General features: G+C 40.5%; 1 protein-coding gene and 1 long non-coding RNA gene across 6 annotated transcripts in view; one reads left to right on the top strand and one right to left on the bottom strand.

The window, feature by feature from the left end:
- Positions 1-13,603, bottom strand: part of LIMS1 (LIM zinc finger domain containing 1) — a 152,372-nt gene that overhangs the window by 88,787 nt on the left and 49,982 nt on the right. The window contains exon 1 of one of the 5 annotated variants that reach the window (XM_040623674.1): positions 3,674-4,018. The exons of 1 other annotated variant lie outside the window; for it this stretch is intronic. The gene's annotated coding sequence lies outside the window, so the exon portion shown is untranslated. Of the gene's footprint in view, positions 1-3,673; positions 4,019-13,603 lie in introns of those variants that run through there. 3 more of the 5 variants (XM_008699072.2, XM_040623673.1, XM_008699071.2) reach the window with 3 other exon arrangements.
- On the top strand, positions 4,828-10,091 carry LOC121101060. Its single transcript, XR_005833032.1, has 2 exons — positions 4,828-6,362; positions 9,818-10,091. It is a non-coding gene; the product is annotated as an uncharacterized LOC121101060 (long non-coding RNA).

Genomic DNA, 13,603 nt, shown 5'->3' with positions numbered 1-13,603 from the left:
TCCATAGAATGCAATAATATTAATTCATAAAAAGGAAAGAAATTCTGACACGTGCTACAATACGGATGAACCTCAAAAACATTATACTACGTGAAAGAAGCCAGACAGGGAGGTCTTATGTTATATAAGTCCACTTATATAAATATACAGGAGGCAAATTCATAAAGACAGAAAGTGTTTAAAAGTTGTCATGGTCTAGGAGGAAAGACTGGGGAGTTAATGCTTAATGGGATATATATCTGTTTGGGATGATGAAAAGTTTTTAAAACAGATAGTGGTGATAGTTGTACAACATCATGAATGTAATTAATGCCACTGATTTTTCACTTAAAAATGGTTAAATTGGCACATTCTATGGTATATGTATTTTACCACAATAAAAAAAGAAGAGAGGGGGCGCCTGGGTGGTGCAGTTGTTAAGCGTCTGCCTTTGGCTCGGGGCGTGATCCCAGGGTTCTGGGATCGAGCCCCGCATCAGGCTCCTCTGCTGGGAGCCTGCCTCTTCCTCTCCCACTCCCCCTGCTTGTGTTCCCTCTCTCGCTGGCTGCCTCTCTCTCTGTCAAATAAATAAAATCTTAAAAAAAAAAAACAAAAAAAAAAAAACAAGAGAGGAGGGAACATTTCTTGACCACCTAAATCCCACCAAATATCAAGCCAGGATCCTTGTACATGTCAGTTAATCATTACTACCTACAGATTAGGAATTATTGCCATTTACAGATGAAGAATCTTGTGACTCAGATATTTTATAATTTATTAAGAACCATACAAGTGGGGGTGCCTGGATGTCTCAATTGGTTAAGTGTCTGCCTTTGGCTCGGGTCATGATCCTGGGGTCCTGGGATTGAGCCCCACATCGGGCTCCCTGCTTTGCAGGGTACCTACTTCTCCTTCTCCCCCTGCTTGCTGCTCCCCCTGCTTGTGCCTTCTCTGTCAAATAAATGAATAAAATCTTAAAAAAAAAAAACAACCATATAAGTGGCAGAGGGAAGATTTGAACCCACATCTGGTAGCTCTAAAATCCATAGTCTTTCAACTATACCAAAGTGTTTGAAGGATAAACAGACTCAGTGAATAAATACATGAACGAGAAAGGCAGCTTCTCCTTACAGGTCTGAAACTGTCAAATTAGTGACAAGAAAGACCATGAATGGCGGAACACAAAGAACTGCGTGTCCAAATAGTTGCTCAGGCTGCAAACTTCCTTTTGCATAGTTTTTAAGCTCCATAAATATATTGTTAAGAGAATATCTGCCTCTTCTCTCCCCCAACCCAGAATATTTGGTAAAATTCATTTTTCAATTTTTCCATGTTCTATATATCCTATACCAAACTCTCATCTGGGGTGGGAGAGTACCCCTCCTCACCCCCAACAATACCACCATATACCTGTAGCAATGTTTGATGTATAAAATACTTTCCTATACATCACCTCATTTAATTCAATTATCCACTCTGTAGGACATCATCTCCATTCTGTAGACTGGCAAACTATGCCCCCAAAGTGATGCACTCACTTGGAGCTAAAATCTGACCTAGTATAGACACTGGGTAGAGGCAGTTATAGAGGCACTGTTCCTATATGCATCTTTCTTCTGAGAATGAATGGGCCAATCAATGTATTGATAAGAACTTTCAGGCAAGATGTAATTCAAAATCACAGTAAGGTCTCTGCATTTTAAAAAAAAAGTACACACACACACACACACACACACACACACACACACACACACATAAATGACTAAAGACACTTTTTGAAGTTCCCGTAATAGCTTCATTTTTTTCTCTGGGAACTCCTGGAGCTGCTGAAATGAAGAAACAGTCCATGAGACTTAATACTCCTTGTTACCCATGGTAAGGCCCTGGTTCAAGTATCCATCACACCACTTCGTTGAGACCTCTACTGCAAGATGTTCACACATCTGCTCCCAACAACTGGAACTATTTCTCAGTCATCTTTGCATCCCCAGAACTGAACACAGTGCTTATCATGGAGCAAATGAGTTAATGTCGATAGTGTGAAGGATTCGTTGACACAACCTTTTATATGGTGTTACTATCTCCACTCTCTGATTCTCCAAGTCCATCCTCCACACTGCAATGTTACCATATACTTTCCCTGCAAAATCACCCCAAAACTTTATATTGCATTCAAGAGCAGTACTCCATGTGAACTCCCTATCACTCTTATCCCACAAACACATCTTACATCCTAGCACATTAGATGACTTTGAATATCTTGAATTCATTCCAAACTTATTTACTGAGCACTTAGAGCTCTAGGCACTAGGGATACATGAGGGAACACGAAAGACAAAGACCCTGCTTCATGGATCTTATAATCTAGTGGAAAAGGGCAGGAAAGACATGGTATCTGAAAGAAAGAGGAATCAAGAGCAGGGCACACATCAAGTATGCCCTTGCAAACCAGAATAAAGACTCCAGGTTCCATTCTAGGTGAGGTGGAAAGGCAATGGAAAGTTCTGAACAGAGAAGTAAACTGACCTGCAAACCTTTGCTCAAGATGTCACCAACTCTGGCTAGAAAAGACCCTTTCCCATCATTTTTTAAATGCTGAAATTTACTCATTCTTCAAAGCCCAATTTAATAATCAACTAAATGGTGCTGTCCCTGCGATCACTTCTCCTTTTGGTTATCCCCCAAAACTTGACAGTACTCATGGAGGTCTGATTATGCTTATTTGTATGCAATTTTTTTTTACACCACTGTGTATATGTTTACCCAAAGTACCTTACTCATTTTTTAATTCTATATGCCATGCATAGTGCCTTGTTGTTGCAAACTAAAGTACGTGCCCTTTCTATTAATTTGCAAGACCAAAGCAAAGTGATCATCCTTTTAACTTTTTCTTTCTTGTCCTTGAAAAAAATAATTGTTTTCCTAATGCTATAACTACTCCATATTTTATGACAATGTGTTTATATATAAAAACATATATCTACGAATACATTAACCTATATAAAATAAGAAAGACCCTAATACATCACCCCATTCTATATCACAGCTATGTTCCTCTCAAGATTACAATGCTCCTGGAGATTGACTGAGAAATAAATGTTTTCATAAAACCTTTAAATCTCTAAGGTAGTTCACTGTGTAAGGCAGATCATGTGTAAAGCACAAGATCCTTTTGGGGTGAATAATCACCTCTCAATAAATGTTTTACAAATATAGATTTGGTGCATTAAGGTTGCTTTAAAAATGGCCTGCTAGTTTTTATACAGACTTACACAGGTTAATGGATAAGTAACTCAAATAGTTATAGTTGCTTTTTCCACACCATGGCAAGACACATATTCACTAACCATAATGTTAAACAGTATATGATTGTTTATTTTAAGACCCTACACAGAATTTGGGTTAAATATATTTAATGTAACAAAATGACAAGAAGCATTACTATAAAAATACTCCGTGTTTCTGCAGGACCATAAACTTTATGGCACTAAACACTATCAAGGTGGTTAATGTTTTCTATAAGGTTATAGCCTCCCTTCTTTACCCTCTTTGAAACCAATAAAACATAAAGTTGCTTTTACATATACTCAGTAATTAAATATGCACCCCCAGGAAGTAAGAACCACAACCATTACACTTTGTAGCAGTGAAAAGAAAAATTTAATTAGTATGGCCAAAAGCTACTACAACTTACCCAAGACTGTTCCTGTTACTGGATATACAAGTTTAGACGAATACCTTTTCGATGAATGTCTTCTCTCAAACTTCCACTCCTCTGTCTTAATAACTTTGTACACACAGCCCCACTTCTGCAAAACCAAGTCGATATTCCAAGCACTTTACCTGATGTGCCTCCAGAGTTCCTTTCTCTCACCTCAAGAAAAAAGCATCTCCTTTCTGGTACTTCTGCTCTTGTTTTCACTCATTTATCAGGGCCTAGGCAACCAGTTCCAGATCAGTGAATTATCTTTAAAAGCTCCTGTTTCCTACACTGTATAGTACTTCCTCATCTTAACTTTGTGTCTGTTGCCTTGAGCTATATTTAAGCCAATGAAACCAAGCTGAGGGCTTTTTTTTCCCCTGCATTCAGTCAAATCATGTGACATGGCGTGTTACACGATAACCCCAAAGTTCTGAAGCAATAAGGCAACACCCCTAAATGTCATAACTCATATCCTGTTGAGTTGTTTTATGTACCTTACTAAGAAATTCATCCATAAACTTACTGAAAGCACTTGTAACATGCAGAAAATACTTAGAAAAAAACCAATAATCGATCAGCATAGAAAGAGGTGGGGGCTTTCATAAAAAGACGGCCTCCACCCTTTTGGATCTTAACAGTATCTACATGTTTCAATTATTAGAGCTTCTTTTACTTCTCTAATGCTTTACCACTTCAGTTTTGAGCGGCTAGTCTTTATTTTCTCTTCCTGGTGGCTCAGCCCAAGTTTAGAGACAGGCAGGCCAAACTCCAGCAGACAGAGCCGGGGAAACAGCTCCTTCTGTCCCAGATATCCTTGACAAACAGTGCAGAAAAGGAGCAGGGCCAAGGCTAATGAGGCCTCACACACCCGACTGAGTCACCTCCCAGGACTCCTGGGTGCCAAGTTTCCATTGAAGAATAAGAAAGGGATCTTTGGTTGAGATGGAGGAATTCAGGAGCACTAATTACAGCCTTCCGCTTCCATAAATGATGACTTCCTTGTCCTGACTCACTGAGAATACTACAAGGAAGTTCCTTAAGCAATTTCTTTATTATAATGCATTCATTTTTAGAATGATAACAGCATTTCTCCAGTTATAGGTGAATCTTTAAAAACAAGAAGACAACTCCTCACCTTTGCTTGTTATGCCAACACTAGAGACTGTACTGGCAGCATTGTGAGATGGTGACTGTCAGCAGAAGGGCAGAAGTGAAAGGCACCCTGAAGGGCCATCTACTCCACAGGGAAGCAGTCTGCTGTCTGGAGAGGTGAAAGAGCTCACCTGAGACAAGCTAGAGGCAGAGTGAGCTCTAAACTTCAGGGATCTGCCCAGCAACCCCAGGGGTACCTAAAAGGCTCTACTTTCATGGCTCACTCTAAAGCCCCACCATCAGAACTGGGTTTGTACTTCACACACAATACTCAGCACGGTACAATTCCAGCCAGAGGACTTTTCTGGCCTTGATTTACTTACTTTCTTTTGGGGATGTGAGTGGGATGTAGAAGGAAGCTGGAAGTACAAAAGCTGTTTGTGGGTGAGAAGCAGCCTCCCCCCCTGTTCCCACCAGGGACAGTACTATACCACAGAGAGAAACCCTGGAAAGCAGCCACAATCACTCCTGGGAGAAGGAAAATAGAACGGAAGTCTGAGCAAGATTCCCAGCATATGGAAGTCTCTTCAAGAAAGTAACTTACGTTATTGCAATTAAAATCCAGAAGAGGCAAACAATCCTAGCATATGTCCCTATATCACCATGCACCGTGAAGGAAACAGGGCAGTGTGATGGACAAAGGGGCACGCATGCTTAGATCAGGACAAGTCTATCTTGAGTCCTTCCAGCTACTATCTCACCCCCTCCTCCTCTCTTCAGACAAATTTTTCTAGGCAAGAGCAAATCCAGAAGACATTTTTCAATCTTTATCTTATTTGACATTTATAAACAATGCTCTCCTGGAAATTTTCAAATTAGTACTCTTGGTCTCCAGGCCATTACCCTTGTCTTTCTCATCATCCCATCACTGTCTCCTCTGCAGGATCCCCTTCCTCTGCCTGCGTTTTGGGTGTGGCAACTTCTCGAATTCAAACCCTGGCTCTCTGCCGGTCTCGTTATGCATATTCTCCCTGATGACTTCACCATCTTTCATGGCTCCACTACTTCCTCCACGTTAGCAACACTGGCCAGACCTTTCTCTTGAACTCAGTCATGCATCAAATTGTCTGCTGGCTGCTCTCATGGAGACGTCCTAACTCAAAATGACTAAATCAGTCACCCCCTCCCTGCCATGCCCATAGCCAGCTCTTCCTTTTACATGCCCTCTCTCAGGTATGGCAACATTATCAAACTGGTCACCCAAGCTAGGAATTCCCTAGTTGCCCTTGACTTCTTACCTTTAAGCCATCTACTTCTGCTAATTTTAATTTCTAACTCATTTTCAAATTTGTCCTTCTGCCCATATCACTCTCATATTTTAGCCCTGTCACCGTTCTAGCCCTCATGATTACTGGTTCACCATTCTAGCCCTCATGATTACTGGTCTGTGGCTGCAGCCTCTTAACTAGGTTCTCTGCCTTCAAACAAATCCAGGAGACTGAACCAGCAACTCATTTAAAGAACCAGGAGTCTCTCTATGGAACTTGCTTAAACACTACAATGGCTCTCCAGCGCACTGAGCACAAAGGTAAGCCCCTTAAAGAAGCAAACAAACCCTACATCCCCTGACCTGCCAATCCTCATCTCTGGACACTCCCTGCCACTTTATGCAACCCAGCAGTGACACATGCCATGCAGGCCCTCATCTCAATGCTGCTACTTATGTTGTCCCCTCAGCCTGGAAGATCTTTCCATCTTCCCCTTGCTAACTCTAATATCCTTGTACAACTGAAGTGAAGCATTAGGTCTTTAAAAAAACCTGTCCCAACCCTTTTCAATCCCGTTCTCTGTTCCTCAGGGCTCCCGTGAGGCCCTCTCACTTATATGGCAAGAGCTTCTTTTTCTAACCTGCGTGAGGGCAAGAACTGGGCTCCTACTTAACTTATGCCCTTTGTGCCTATGTCTGCCGCACACACTAGGCACTTAATAAAAGTTTACACTGAGCCTGTAGGAGAAGCAGTGGTTCTTATCTTACAGATAAGGAAAATGATGCTCAGAGAGAGGTTACATGACTTCTTAAAAGTCATCCATGGAGAAGTCTAAGAAGGGAACTTGGAATGCAAAAATGTACTAGCTAAACTGAAGTCTTTTTCATAAAAGCAGAAAGCCTCTCAAAGCTAAGCATGGTGACAGCAGGGAATGTGTCTGAATTTTTATTACTGTTACCCTAGAGCCTGACAAGGCATTATTTTGCACACGGGGAATATTTAATAAATACTGGGCGGCTTGCTAAGACTGTATACAGAGAGAGGGTCGCTTTCACTTATACACTGTGCAAGAGTGGGTTTGCTTCTCTCCAGCAGATGGAGCTACAGTTCCGTATGATCACCAGCTACAGTTTGGGTGATTGGTAAAAGAACCAGATGGATTGCCATGCTTCCTTTTTCCCTTATAAGTCTCACACAGATAAAAAGAAATCAGCAGACACATTTTCCATAGAATATTCTCTGAATGGACACAGATCTATTCCGTAACTTTTTCAATGACTTTGCATATCTTTTTCTCTCTGGCATTTAAAAAAATCTGGGGTAATCTCACCCAATTTGATTTACCCAATCTATCAAATGCTACTGAATGTCCACATTTTTCTATATGCCTCTTAGGTCCTTCTTTATGAAACACACAACTCAGCAAGTTCATCATGTTCATCCCTAGACATAGGTGTGTCTGCCCTATTTCACTTGAGAAAACATTTGTTTTCCAATTATCTCTCATTTAAAAACAAAACACAAAACAAAACACTTTTCAATATATATATGTATTTAAAGATTAATTTATTTATTTGAGAGAGAGCAGGGGAGGAGCAGGAAGGGGAGAGGGAGAGAAAGTCTTAAGCAGACTCTGCCCTCAACCCCTACACAGGGCTCGATCTCACAACCTTGAGATCATGACCTGAGCCAAACCCAAGAGTCAGATGCTTAACTGACTGTGCCACCCAGGCGTCCCTCAATATATCCTAATTGCTATCTTAAAGGCTTGAGGTTCTAAACAGGATAAAAAGAAATTAATACTACCTATGAGAGTACAGCTCACAGTAAAATCCCAAGCAAACTTCATTTTTCACTCAACTTACAAATTTCATGGCATTCCTGAAAAACTTAGTGTTTACTCAAACTGTGTAAAGGTAATCCATGATTAAATCTAAAACAGAATTAGGGGGGTGCCTGGGTGGCTCAGTTGGTTAAGCATCTGCCTTCGCTCAGGTCATGATCTCCAGGTCCTGGGATCGAGCCCCACACTGGGCTCCCTGCCCAATGGGGAGTCTGCTTCTCTCTCTCTCTCTCTGTCCCTCCCCACCACTCGTTCTCTCTCTCTCAAATAACTAAAATCTTTTAAAAAAAAAATAGAATTAGGTGCTATGTTCACATAATTATAAAAGTTTTTCTTTTTTCTTTTTAACCTGCACTGAAGTCCTGTGGATGCAAAGTCCATGATATCTAGTATCCTCGGCCCTAGCCAACTCAATGCCTACGTGCCCCGCGCCCAAACCATTGAGGTAACAAAAAATACCCCATACGTTCCCAGTTGCTCCTTAGAGAACAGTTCTATCCCTACTGAGCACTACTGACCCAGAGGATTTCTGAGGCCATTAAGCTACCAAATGGCAAAAGCACTGATTAAAGTATCTGAAGGAACCACCTGTCAGGTTTTGACTCGACCTACAACACTGAATACTATTAAAATAAAAACACTGTAACTAAAAAACTTCCAATTATAATTTAAACTTTTTAATCAAGTAAGTCCCCAGTTTTCAAGTATTTTCAAACTCAGGTGAAATTTTGTCAAAAAAACAGTGTCATAGAAAAGCAAGCCTTGTCTAACCACAGTAATATCCAAGAAAGACGCTAAACGGCAGTACTTGGTCCTAAATGCTCCTAGCTCTGGGAGTCTTTCTGAGTTTGAGCAAGGTAAAATCCCCTATATCCACTCAGACCTGAAAGTGTCCAAAGTATGAGAGCATGAGAGGGGGTGCAGGTTGTAAATATCCACGGAAATAATGTGGGAAGACTCTAGTTGACCAAGGACATGACAGGAAAGGGACAATCCTAGCATATGCCCCTATATAAGAGTGAGACAACCCTGATGGCAGAACTGGAATCCAAGAAGTAACCAAGCGTGTTTAAGGTAGACATGGTCTGCTTAAGTATGTCCACTGAACAAACACTTCAAAACTGAATGAAAGCCCTGTTCCCTGCCTGAAACTAGCTCTTCTCCACACAAGGTACCACCATTCATTCACTCAGTGGCCAAAGCCAGAAACACAGGACTCATCCTCAACTCCTCAAACATCCCCACAAACCTCCCAATGTCCAACTGCAGAGTCCTTTCTTTTCTGCCTTTTAAATATCTGAGTTTTATTCACTTCTTTCTATCCCTGTGGACAGTAACTACTTCTGGCACCATCACTTCTCCCTTGGATGACTGTAATATTGTCTAATAGGTCTCTGGACTTCAACTCTTTCCTGATCGCTGTCTGTAACCCACTCCCTTTACACGCAGTTGCAAAACTGCCTTAAAGGCAGTGCGTCTCCCTCCCTCCACTCTCTGTTTCAGCTCTGGCTCTCCTGACCATGGAACAGGCAACTAATTAGACAGGGTGTGCTCTTATCCCTGGCCATGGTGACTGGTCCTGATTTGGGCACTGGACCTGAACTAAGCTAATCAGATTCTATTTCTTGAAAACATGAACTCTGAATAGAGACTAATCCTCAGCAGGTAGAATAAGTCAACTAATGGTATAACGCTACAGAGAAAAGTCCGCAGGTTCCTCTGCTGAGATGCCAGGAGTTGCTCTAGTTGTTCATCCTCTCAGAGACCTGGATGTTTGGCCTTTTCTTTAGTCCCCTGAGCCACCCTGCTATCTTTCCAAAAAATTCCTTTTAGCTCATGTTTGCCAGAGTTAATTTCTGTTATTCATAACCAAAGAAACTTAAGTAACAATAAAAGCAGTCTCAATCTGACACAAGACCCATCCTGATCTAGATGACCCTGATCCCACTTCCACCGCCAAGGTCTACTTCCTACTTCACACACTCTGAGCCAGCTATGGGGATCTGCCACACCTCAACATCCTACGTTCCCGTCCCTTCTGCTCTTCCTGTCTGGAATGGCATGTCTGGATGATTCTCATCAACAGGTGGGACTCAGCCTAGATGTCACCTCCTCTGGGAAAATTTCACTGAAGCCCCTCAGACTACTTATGCTCCCAGAGGGCCTGGTACCTAGTACTCCTGAAATAAAGCTTGAGACCTCACAATTTGTTGCCTGATTTCTTATTAGTCTAAACCCAAATGGAAGTTTATTACAAATGGGATTCTTACACACGAGTGTATCCCCACACCTATGTGACTCCTGCCAAAGAGCAGATTCTCAGTCTCAAAGAAATGAACAAACGAGGAAATTAGATGTCCACTGAAACAATTCAAACTACTATTGAGGAAAGTGTAATAAAAGTTTAAAAATAAATATTTTTGGGGTGCCTGGGTGGTGTTTTAACTCAGGTCATAATCACAGGGTCGTGAGATCAAGCCCTACACGGGGCTCCACACTGAGCATGGAGTCTGCTTGAGGTTCTCTTACCCTCTCCCTCTCTCTCTAAAATAAATAAATAAATCTGTATTAATAAATAAATAAATACATACATACATTCATGCATAAATTTCTTTGGAATCAAGAGGTCCTGCACATGCCACGTTAAGTTCATTTCAATATTAATTCATATTCAAAATAATTTAACTATGTGTTCACTTTGTGAAAATTCATCAACCTGTGTGCTTTAGATTTGTGTACTCTTTTATATGTATATTAAACATTAACAAAAAAAATTTATTTTTAAGATTTTATGTATTTGAGAGAGAGAGCTAGAGTGAGCACAAGCCAAGGGGAAAGGCAGAGGGAGAAGAAGACTCCCTGCCGAGCAGGAAGCCTGATGCGGGCTCGATCCCACGACCCTGAGATCATGACCTGAGCCAAACGCAGACGCTTAACTGACTGAGCCATCCAGGCGCCCCTTAACAAAAAATTTTAAATGCACTTAACATAGCTGAAAACCACAGCTATACACTAGTAATAAGTTCAATATGCATGGAAACACTATATAATGCTGGAAGGTGCCCTGATTACAAGTAAAAGTCCCTGGATTACAGTCTTAACTGTACCACTTATTAGCTGTGACATCTTGGTTCAGTCAACATATTTAATATTCAGCTTTAGCAACTACAAAATGGATAATAACCATTCTGTCTAAATCTCAGGCTACACAAAGATAAAATGAAATCACAAACATAAGTCAAACAAGCTGTTTTTGTTACAAAATTCTGTATGATCTCAAAGTGAGTTTTAGCTGAAAAATAAAAATCAGAACTATAAAAATACTACATTTTGGCATGAAAATGCCTGCAAAATCCCATGAATGCATACCAAAAAAGGTGATATGGGATAATGAGTCTAGGGTGCTAACCTGCAATATAAGATTAAATTTATTCTTGTGGAACAAAGAAAGGATACCCCTACATCCTCATGTTTCTTGGGAACTGGATTAAAAAATTATTTACATTTTATGAACTAAAACAAACATTTCTCATGACAGCTGAGATGCTTTTGAGAGTTCAGACAAAGCATTAAGCCTTCTGGTTAAAGGAACTTCTATGAATGGGGGTAGAGGAAAGCAGAGATATTTCATACTCCATATGGTCAAGATCTTATCATACCACCAAGTTATACTGTTAACTTTAATATTGCAAAGCTATTTCAGAATAAAAGTGCTTCTACTTAAAGAGAGTACATAACAAATTGGATTGGGTATATGTTTAGAAATACACGAAACAAGTTTTTACAAACTCAAGCGCAAAGGATGTGCTCTGTTAAAAACTGAAGATGGAAGATGAACTGAGTCATAATTAGAAATTATTGGTGACTAACTGGCAATTTATTATATACTTCCCTACAGTGTCAAAACATGTACAAGCTCATAAGTGCATTCAATAGTCACTTGGTAAGAAGGAAGAATAGACAGAGAAAATTTTATTTCCCAGAAAAAACAGCTTTTCATTTTTTAACTGCTGCATTTTTAAGTTCCCGGAAATGCTAAACAGTAGTTTAAAAACACATGGAGCACCATTTTCCTTTTACTTAAAAAGTGAAGTTTTATAATACAGAGAAATTGATATTTGTTTAGAATGTAAATGGGTAAGGGCACCTGGGTGGCTCAGTCGGTTAAGTGTCTGCCTTTAGCTCAGGTCATGATCCTGGGGTCCTGGGATTGAGTCCCACGTCAGGCTCCCTGCTCAGCGGGGAGCCTGCTTCTCCCTCTCCCTGCTTGTGCTCTCTCTCACTATTTTTCTCTCTCAAATAAATAAATAAAATCTTAAAAAAAAAAAGAATATAAATGGGTAAAAACAGTAAAAATTAACTTTTGAGCCCATGCAAATGTTAACTTGTCATTACCCACTTTGTACCATTAAAACAGAGGGGTGAGTGGCAAACAAAATAAATAAAGTACCTGTAAATTGAAAACTTCCCTTCATTTCCATTTCAACAAATATGTACCCAATGACTACCATGTAACTAACTGCTGAGGGCACAGGGCACTAAGGATGAATAAGGCACAGCTCCTGGCCCTGAGTAACTTCCTAGACTGTGAGATACATACACAGCACATGACAGTATTCAAGAAATAGCTGAGGCAGTGTTGTTAAGGAGCTGTAGGATAGAGAAGCAGCAGGAGAGACTTTAGGGAGTAAGTGACTGAAGGGAGTCTCTATTGGCTGTGCTCACAAAGAAGAGGGGGGAAAGGAGATTCCCAGGGAAGGGAGTAACAAAAAAGCACCACCTGTTAGTACATGTCAGGCACTGTACTAAGCCCCAGGGAACAAGAAGGAGACCATTTCACTGCTTTTAATGAGCTTACAGTTCAAGGGAGACAAGTAATGGTCACCGATTATACAATAATATGCTCAGTGTACCGACAGTTCTGAGAAATCATATTGTATTCTGAGAGGTTCAAACCCATTTTCAAGGAATTTGGACCTATGAGTCAAGATCAAACCACAGTGTCAGGAAGTATGAAGCAGTAACAGAAATGAGTGTCCTTATTTGGGGTGGTCAAAAACCCTGTTAGCACTTTTCTTCCTACATAAAGGGAGCGCTCTCTGTCCTTCTAGTACTGATCACTCTCTCTCTCTAGGGCATTTACCATATGCTGCCATATATTAAGATAAATCCGGACACAATTAACTAGACTTACTGTGCTGATCACTTTGCAATACATACAAATACTGAATTATTATGTTATACACCTGAAACTAGTATGTCAATTATAACTCAATATGAATAAATAGATAAATAGAGAAAGGAAGGGAGAAAGAGAAGGAGAGAGGGAGGGAGGAAAGAAAGAAAGAAAAAAAGAAAGAAAAAGAGAGAGAGAAGAGAAGAGAAGAGAAGAGGAGAGAAGAGAAAGCTTATTTTACCTCTCCCTACTAGATTATAAACTGAGACCAGGAGATTGTTCCTTACCTTAAGCTTAATGATAATTGGGACTGACTTGTTATCAAAAGTTCTAATCCAACCCCCTCATAGGATGAGTAAAACCTGCTACCCAGTAGCTCTTGTTCATGTACGTAAATCCTAAAACTGTATTAAAAAAAACAGAGCTAGGGACGCCTGGGTGGCACAGTCGGTTATGTGTCCAATGCTTGGTCTGGGCTCAGGCCATGATCTTCGGGTCATGAGATCAAGCCCCACCTGAGCACAGAGTCTGCTTGATATTCT

The sequence above is a fragment of the Ursus maritimus genome, unplaced genomic scaffold, assembly GCF_017311325.1.
Source record: "Ursus maritimus isolate PB19 unplaced genomic scaffold, ASM1731132v1 scaffold_6, whole genome shotgun sequence".
NCBI lineage: Eukaryota > Metazoa > Chordata > Mammalia > Carnivora > Ursidae > Ursus > Ursus maritimus.
The sequence above is the reverse complement of the archived record's forward strand: the minus strand, read 5'-3'. Positions and strand labels throughout refer to the sequence as shown.